Below are 9,416 nucleotides of genomic sequence, written 5' to 3'. Positions count from 1 at the left end.
AAAAAAAAAAAAAAAAAAAAAAAAAAAGGATTACTCTCCCTATTTGAATATATAAGATGGTAATTGTAGACATGAGATTAGAACTGAGGGTTCCTGGTATCTTGTCCAGTGAAATATCCTTTACTATTTGTTGTCCAAAAAGAGACTGAAACCAGATTGTGAAATTAATTTAGGTCACAACCAGTATTTATTTTTAAATAGGACAAAATAAATATAATAAAATTCAATGCAATACAATAGGAAATAAAGCATATCACAAGTAGTGATGATAAGCATTTCATAAAATTTTTTTGTGCATTTTATATCTACCTGTACAGAAATGCTGGGTCACAATGTAGAATGCATTTTTTTTTTTTTTAACGGGAAGACCTACTCAAAAATGTTTGAAAGCCACTGTCTTAGAAGATGTAGTCCAAGTGGTAAGTGTGCTCCAAGAGAAGCCAGGGAGCTATAGGAGTGCTTTACAGGGATTCAGACCAATAAAAATGGACGTGTCTGGTGAAAAAGATTTCCTGGACGTCTTGAATAGCTAAAGAAATGTCCATCATGATGAACATAAATTCAAATTTCTCTGAAATTTGAGGATTGGTAATGGCTACAACTACTTCTGAGGCTGCTAGTACAAGTCTTAACTATATTTTAAGTATTATAGAGTGTTGTGCCAAGGGAAAGTGGTGTGCCAAGGGAAAAACCAGCCAAGCACACCTGCAGAGTGGTGGGCTAAGGAAAAGCTAGCCATAGATCAAGGCAGCTTGAATGTCTTGCCACAGTGGAGTTACAGTACATTAGCTGCCCTCTAAAAGGAGCATAGCCTCATTTTGTGGAGTCACTGCATATGGAATGTCTTGAAGTCAGTTTGTTAGAGGCTTCTGCCCTAAGTCCTTTGGCCACTGCAGCAAGATAATCTGTTGTTGGGTCTTATCAAATATAGGTTAAAAAAAGATTGCATTTCAGGAAACCAAGGAAACTAGGAGGTATCAAAAACAGTGTAAGTGTTGTATCCCGCTAGAAGGTCCTTTCTGTCTCTTAGAGGAAAAGGCACTTGCCTTGTCTTTCTAAATATATCAGTAATTTAATTCTGAAATATTTAGAGCACACTAAATTGGGAACATCTGGGACATGTCAGGCCATGCAAATGTTGGGAAGTTCTAGTGATCCGTGAAGACAAACACAGGATTATACATACCTTCAGACTAGTACTAGTCCTCTACAAAAGCCACCTTTGAATGTCTCTACTAAGTATTATTGTTGTAACTCTATTATTTGTTTGTTGAATTTTGTGCTAGGTGCTCTGAGATTTTATGCATTAACGAATATGTCCAAAGGCCCAGATTCTGTTTATTCAAATGGATCTAAGTAAGTCAGCTCTCCCCACTTTTTGAAAGGGTGAATGAGGAAGCTCCATTCCCAACTTGGATGTTTAGAAGTGGCAAGAATGAGAATAAGATACATGTGGTTTTTACAGGGGTAATCAGCAGCATCATTCAATCACTTGGGCAATGTTACAATCAAGAAGGGAACCCAGTGGACACATGGGAGCCCAAGCTTGCCCTTGAAGTGTGCAACTCAGCCAACATTCAAGCATGTTTGTTTCCAAGTAGACTCTGTTTGTAAATGATCATGATTCTATTAGCCTTGATTCATAACAAGGAGACCAAGGATACTGACACATTAGGTCACAAAAAAATAAAAAGATATGAGAGACTGGAAGTAACCAGAATCAGAACCCCAGGTCACCATTAGGCTCCTACATTAGGGTATAGGGAGGCATGTGAGTGCTTTGGATCCAGACTAAATAGCAGAGTGGTAGGCCCATGTGATCTGCAAAGGTGGGATCTGTAAAAATGGTAGATACTATGGGTCGAGGAATTCAGAATTCAGGTTCCGGAAAGGTCAGTGTAGGTCAATTAATAAAAACAGTGCTAGTGGACCAGACGCTGTGGCTCATTCCTGTAATCCCAGCACTTTGGGAGGCTGAGGTGGGTGGATCATTTGAGTTCAGGAGTTCGAGACCAACCTGGCCAACATGGTGAAACCTCGTCTCTACTAAAAATACAAAAATTAGCTATGTGGTGCCGCATGCCTGCAATCCCTGCTATTTGGGAGGCTGAGGCAGGATAATTGCTTGAACTTGGGAGATGGAAGCTGCAGTGAGCCAAGATCGCACTACTGCACTCTGGCCTGGGTGACAGAGTGAGACTCCGTCTCAAAACAAACAAACAAAAACCAGTGCTGGTGAACAGGTTGTGACTTTTTACCATAGGCAGAGTCTATTTACTCTCTGTTGTAATTTTATGATCTCTGTGTAGGTAGACTAAACTTCACAGGGAGAGTCAGACCTCCTAGGTGTTGATGGATCCTGAATCTTATACTTACGCCTTCTCAAAAATGCATACTGATAGTATTTATGCAGGTGCAATTAAAATATTTTTATTAAAATCAAGACATCTTAATAATTATATCTTACATGTTCATGACAGTTTACATAAATCAGGGACTAGTACATCTACACAGAAAGAGTATCTCGTTAAAGCAATTGTTTATACCATGTGATACTTACCTGGTTTTACCCACTCTGGGCGTCGAAGTATGGGCCTCATAGTCAGATGTCTATTTACAACAATACCTGAAAGAGTAAATAATATATGTTTTATTATATAAATAATTTAATCATATCTACATAGATAACAAATATATAAAATAGAGATCTGATAAAAATTTTTGATTCCTCATCACTAGTGAACTAGTAAATCTCTTTAGCTCATTGTAGTTAAACTAATAACCATCTTTCTAATCTGAATTTCTTCCTTCTCCAGTTCTTCTTATCTCTTTTCACTCATAATGTTCCAATTTCCTCCCCTTTGAGATGCTTACCTTGACTCAGTCTTTATTTTTGGTCTTTGCTAGGAACTTCATAGCCTTTGTTTTGACAGTGATTCTGCTCAATGTGTTCCACCAAATCCTTTATCTGCTAATCTCCACAGGTCAGCCTAAGCATTCTGTTCTCTTCACAGTGACATCCTATTCCATTGTGTTTGGCCACATTCTACAGCTAGCTTAGTGATGGAAGAGGGCTATTCGGATTCTTTGTGAGGAAGCAGGCCTTTCAGATCGGAGTGCGGCTTGATGTGGCACTCTTACGTGCCTCCAGCAGCTGCTTGAGAACTCCTAAACTGTTTATAGTCAGAGGGCACATAGGCTTCACACAAGCATTATTTCATTTAATCTTTACAACAGTCTGATGATACACATATTGTTACTACGCTGCAAAGATGACGGAATTAATGAGAGTGCAAAGCAAGCAAGTAGCAGAAGCGTTATACAATAGAAACTCAAGTCATCCGATTTAAGTCTAAGACTGCTTCCTTTCAAAGGGTTAAATGACTGAACAGCTCAAAATCATTACAATATTGACAACTTTCCACTTTAACTTGGCCTTGGAATTATCACTTTTTTATTGTAAAATTACATAATTTCTATAGCTTCTGTTTTCTTATTTGGTTAGTTTCTAATTGGCCACATTACATAAAATAATTGCCATTTGTCTAATTAGAAGTATAAATAATTCCAACGAATGAAAGCAGAAGCAAGAAATCAATTATAGTGCAATCAATAATTTTGCAGATCCAATTAGTATCTGGCTAATTTTGAACAATGCAGATTATTATTATGTGCAGAGCTCCTAGAAAGACCAAAGGCAGTAAACTAAAACAAAATAATTTTTATAAATACAGGGTAGTATGTATAGAACTGGCAGTCAAATAGAATTATATTATATACTAAATGTACTAAAATTTGTGTATAACTGCATTACACCAGTTTTAAAGAAAAACTTACTATGAGTACTTTAGGGTTTTAAAATTTGTTTCAAAAGTGTTTGCTTATCTGCAATGTTCTCATACCAGAAATTCTGGTGCCAAATCAGACAAGCCATTCATAACATTTACCAAATTTGACAACTTACATTCTGAGTAAGTGTGCTTTGTCAGATAATGGGTATGAAAAGAATACTGATGAAAGAAAAGCAAGAACATACGGATATACTTATTTCTATATGACATAGCATAATTATAGAAATATTGTCAAAAGTGGCCTAAACAAACTGTTCTTACTTCAAGTTATTTAAATAAATAACTCCACTTGTAGACTTAATCTGTTACTGAGGGCCACTTTGTCATATTAATTAAGAGTTAAGGATTAAAATATAATATGGACATTTATTTATAAGCCAGAAATGTGACTTGCTCATTACTTAATGATAGTGTAGTAATATTTATAAACCATACATCATCTGTTTGACTAATATGAAAAAAAGTCATTCAAATTAGTGGTCAAATTTTGCCAATCATTTTTAAACTAGAGCTTTTCAGAGAGGTCCCCTCCAGAAAATGATTAGGAAACTTGAGCTAAATCATACACAAGACAAAGACACATCCCTTCCCAAAAAAAAAAAAAAAAAAATACAAAAGAAAACAAAAAAAAAACTGACTTAAGGCAATCCAGACTAGCAGAAGTTGGCTGGTGTTTCTTAAAGAAATATAATGAAATATAATGTACCCTGTCTTTTGTTTTGGTTCCCTCTTTGGATTTCACAAGCACCTATGTTGATGAGGCAGCTCCTTTATCTCCCCGAATGGGCATTGCTTATGTTTCTTTATCCCTGATCTTTGGACTGAAAAGACTTACATTAAGATGATTAAGGGTAGTGATATAATAGAAGTGCTAATAGAACTGATCATCTGAGATACAATTTTGAGGAGACTTACATGATTAAAAAAAATACTAATATATCTTGGAATTTCTAATTTTTAATATTCCACTATGATTTGACATCTCTGCACTGCTGAAACAATATTTGGGGTTTTTTGAAGTTTGAATAGTTTAATAAATAGGTTATAAGTACTAATTCCAAATAATCTTAAAATATAAATTACATGTATTTCTATTCTCTCTTTGATAGAGTGCAAGTGGAATAATATCTAGATAATGAAATTATCACATAATCATGTTACTAAATATATTTTATGTGCACTAATTTTAAAGATCCTTAAGTGACTACAGAAAATACCATTTTACCTATATGTGTATGTAAATAAAAAATCTTAATTCTTCTCTGACTTGTATGTCTCCATTATTTTATTTTATGACAGGACTATTACAGCAATTTTTGATACTTTTGAAAATACGATAAATCAATATACTAATTTACCGTCTTAACAGTGGTGAATGAGAAGTATGACTCAATCTTTTGGTTTTAGGCAAAATATGATACATAATAGCTTTATCTGGATATCTTTTATTACTATGAATTTGAACATTGCTTTATAAACTTGTTAGCCATTTTGTTCTACTGTCAAAATTGCCCATTTATATCCTTTCCACCATTTTTTTTCTGAATACCTGTTTTATGTACTAAAATTCTTAACCTATTGTCAAATATATATGTATATACACATACATATATTGCAGATATTTTGCTTTTGTTTTTTGTTTTTGAAGTATGTGAGTTATGTGTGTTTGTGTGTGTATGCTTGAGAATGTGCAGAAGATTTTATTTTTGTAGAGTATAATCAAACTACCAACTTTTTCCTTTGTGGTTTCCAGCTTTGGTGTTGTGCTTAGAGAAACAATTGTGGAGCATATCAGTGTTCGCCCAAATTTTGATGCTGTTAGAGTTCTTGTTTACGTCATTCATTCTTCTGGTGTCAATTTATTTTTATGAAAGTATAAGGATATCTAACATTATTTTTTCCAAATATATAAATAGTTATTCAAATACCAGTTGTAAAATACTCTTTCTCTGCTAATGTGAAGTATAAACCTTATTACATACTAAACTTTTACATATAATTAGATCTCTTTCTGGAATCTATATTTTTGTACACTGAATATTCTGTCCCTGCAACTCATTATTTTCATTAGCATATTTTTTAAAAGCGCTTTCATAACTTATAACACTCCCATTACTTTCCTTTTTAAGTATTTTTAATGGATTGTTTTTTTTGCCCATTATATATCTTCTTGCACTTTAACTTTTGTTTTGAGATGGAGTCTAGCTCTGTCGCCCAGGCTGGAGTGCAGTGGCGCAAATTTTTGTATTTTTAGTAGTAACGGGGTTTCACCATGTTGTTCAGGCTGGTTTCGAACTCCTGACCTCGTGATCTGCCCACCTCGGCCTCCCAAAGTGCTGGGATTACAGGCGTGAGCCACTGCGCCCCGCCCACTTTAACTTTCAAATCATTTGTCATATCAACCTTTGAGCGATGACTAGGGGGAAATGACACTAGCCCTTTTGTTGTCATTAAACATTAAGTTAGATTAATTTGGGGGAGAATTAAATGGTTTATAATTTTGAACCTTTTTATCTCACCCTCTGTTCAAGTCATTTTTCTTAATAGTCAAATTTTGAAGCTTTCTCTATATAGGTTCTATAAATTTTTTGTTAATTCCATTGATTTTGTCAGCTTTTGCAAGCAAAAAAAAAATGCAGGCAAAAATCTTTTGCAAGCAAAAAATTTGCAGGCAAAAACAAAAGGACCCTTGTTGAATAAGCAGGAAAAGAAAATACTCAAAATATGGTGGGTGGCTCAAAGAGTCCGTAGGTGGGCTCGAGAGTAGACTCAAGGTTAAACTTTCAAAGAAAATCACTGGAACCATCATAGCGAAGTCTGACAAGAAAACTGTCACTGCCACCGTCACCCCAGAGCACTAGCAGCAGTTCAGGTTATAGCTGCCACCTCTGCACAAGGAACTCTGCTCTTCAGCAGCCACCATTACTCCTAGAGACAGTGCTGCTGCTTTCTTTTTCTTATTTTGTTGCACTAGCTAGAACTTCCCAAATAATGTGACTAATAGTACTCATGATGAGCAACTTTTTCTTGTTCTTGCCTTTAATGGAAAAATGTGTAGTTTATTTTGGTTTACCATAGGTCCAGAGAGTGTTAGGAAAGGTATCTTCAATTCATAGCTTACTGAGATATGGTTTTATTTTGTTTATTTTCTTGTATTTTTAAAATCAGAAATGAATTTTGAGTTGTATCAGTTGTTTCTTTGTCAGAATGATCATATGCCTTTATATTTTTATTTTAACCTATTAATGAATATAGTACATAGGTTTTCTAGTATTTAACCTTCCTTGGATTCATGAAATAATTCTTATTCAGTCATGGTGGGATAAAGTCAACATCATATACTGGATATGAGTACATGTTCTAGGATCTGACTGCCTGGGTTCCAATCTGGGTTTTGCCATTACTCTTTATTGTGACCATGGAAAAATAACTTAGTCTTTGCAATACTCAGATTTTTCTTCCATAAATCGGGAAGATAATCATAATACTACATGTGTAAGGGTTGTATGAGAATCGTTTGACATAATGCATGAAAACAACAGTATATGCTACGTAGTATGCAGTCAATGTCAATTAGTATCTTTATTGTCTGTTAATATTATGTTGACTTTAATGTTGATGCATGATTTGTGCCAACTATTTCCAAGGGAGATTGGCTTGTAGTTTTCTTTTGGGATGTTGTTTTTGTCAATTATCTTTGATACCTTTTCTGTATAAGGGTTATATTAGTCTTGCCAAATAAACAGGAAAGCTTTCTATCTTCTTCTATACTCCAGAAGACTTTTAAACATTTAAATTTCTGTTCAGTTAAGGAAAGAAAATTTTTCTGTAAACCATTAGTGTCTTCAATTTTCATAAGTATAGTTCTATGACATCTTTTTCATTTATTTCATGGCTTTTATTTTTTCAAAGATTTTACTTAATTTTAATCATTTATACTTTCTTAGAATATCATTTATTACCATGCAGATATAAATCCAAATTTACTATAGTATAGTTGTACCTAACATCTTCTTTTTCTTCCCGCGTCCTACTTTTATTAAAATTATACCATGCAAAATACTTCTGTAACATTTGTTACACATTGTTACAGAAGTATATTGCGTGATGTTAGGTTTGCGGTATGACTGAACCTGTCACCCAGCTAATGAGCATAGTTCCCAATAGGTAGTTTTTTAGCCCTTGCCACTCTCCATGTCTCCTCCCTCTAGTAGTCCCCAGTGTTCACTATTCTCATCATTATGTCCATGTGTACTCAGTGTTTAGCTCCCACTTATAAGTGAGAACATGCAGTATTGATTTTCTGCTTCTGCATTAGTTTGCTTAAGATAATGGCCTCCAGCTGCACCCATATTGCTGCAAAGGACATGACGTCATTCTTTTTTATGGTTGTGCACTATTCCATGGTGTACATATACCACATTTTCTTTATCCATTCCATTCTTCATGGGTACGTCGGTTGATTCAAGTTTTTGCTATTGTGAATAGTGCTATGATGAACAGAGGGTACATGTGTCTGTTGCTACCTTTTTTCCTATTATGTTAAACATTGATACTTACTATTCTTCACTTTTGTGTCAAAGTAGTAGAAATTTCATTATCATTATTAATAAGGATAAGTTTTAGAATTTTATCAATAAAGAGTATCTGGATAGTTTTGCTCTAATTTATTAATTTCCATTTTTATTTTTACAGGTTTCTTCTTCCTAGTTTGATTATTTTAAAATTACTTTTATTCCCTATTTTAATGTCTACTTTGTTTGTTTTGCTTCTTTTTAATTTTTTTATTGATACATAATAAACACATGTATTGATGCATTTAAAAATATGTAATAATCAAATCAGGGTAATTGGGATATCTGTCATATTAAGCATTTATCTTTTCTTTATGCTAGGAACATTTGAATGGTTCTCTACTGGCTATTTTGACGTATTCAATAGAATATTATTTACTCTAGTCACTCTACTGATTTATTGAACACCGCACCTCGATCAAGGCATTTTAAGCTAAGGGGTATTTTCCTATGTGTACAGTTTGATCCCACCCCATATTTTTAATAAATCTGTTGTTTTAATGTTCCTTTTAGACTTTATAGTCTCAATTTCCTCTTTCATACAAGAATCATTTTTAAAGAATTCTTTTCATTTTAAATACTTATTTTTTTCTATGTTTCTGAAATCAACTTCTAATTATATTACATGGAAGTCGGAGAATGTGATCTGTACAGTGTTTTTTCTCTCCATCTAATCATTTGATCATTTCATCAAGAAACCTGAATAAAGTGGGAGTTAAACACGGTAGACTTAGAGATATTGAGCATGAAAATTCTCTTTTATCTTTATTACTTTAAAATATTATAAAATAAAGTTAATACTTGCATAAGATAGCAGAGAAATGATTACTGTCTTTTATCTGCTTACTGGTGATAGTAACATCAATTTAAATGTCTTAATGTTCAACCTAGATTACAAAATGTCTCAATTTATATACTCACTTTCATAAGCTAAGATTTTTTTATTTTTTATTTTTTTGCTTTTATGTAGGAAGCATTTTCTGCCCTCTAC

At 33.8% G+C, this 9,416-nt stretch overlaps 1 protein-coding gene across 1 annotated transcript in view; it reads left to right on the top strand.

The window, feature by feature from the left end:
• Positions 1 to 9,416, top strand: part of SPEF2 (sperm flagellar and cilia associated 2) — a 198,216-nt gene that overhangs the window by 71,587 nt on the left and 117,213 nt on the right. The gene's annotated exons all lie outside the window — the stretch shown is intronic.

This window comes from Rhinopithecus bieti, unplaced genomic scaffold (assembly GCF_001698545.2).
Source record: "Rhinopithecus bieti isolate Rb0 unplaced genomic scaffold, ASM169854v2 scaffold_11655, whole genome shotgun sequence".
NCBI lineage: Eukaryota > Metazoa > Chordata > Mammalia > Primates > Cercopithecidae > Rhinopithecus > Rhinopithecus bieti.
Note: the sequence above shows the minus strand (reverse complement) of the source record. Positions and strands in the feature narration are given on the sequence as shown.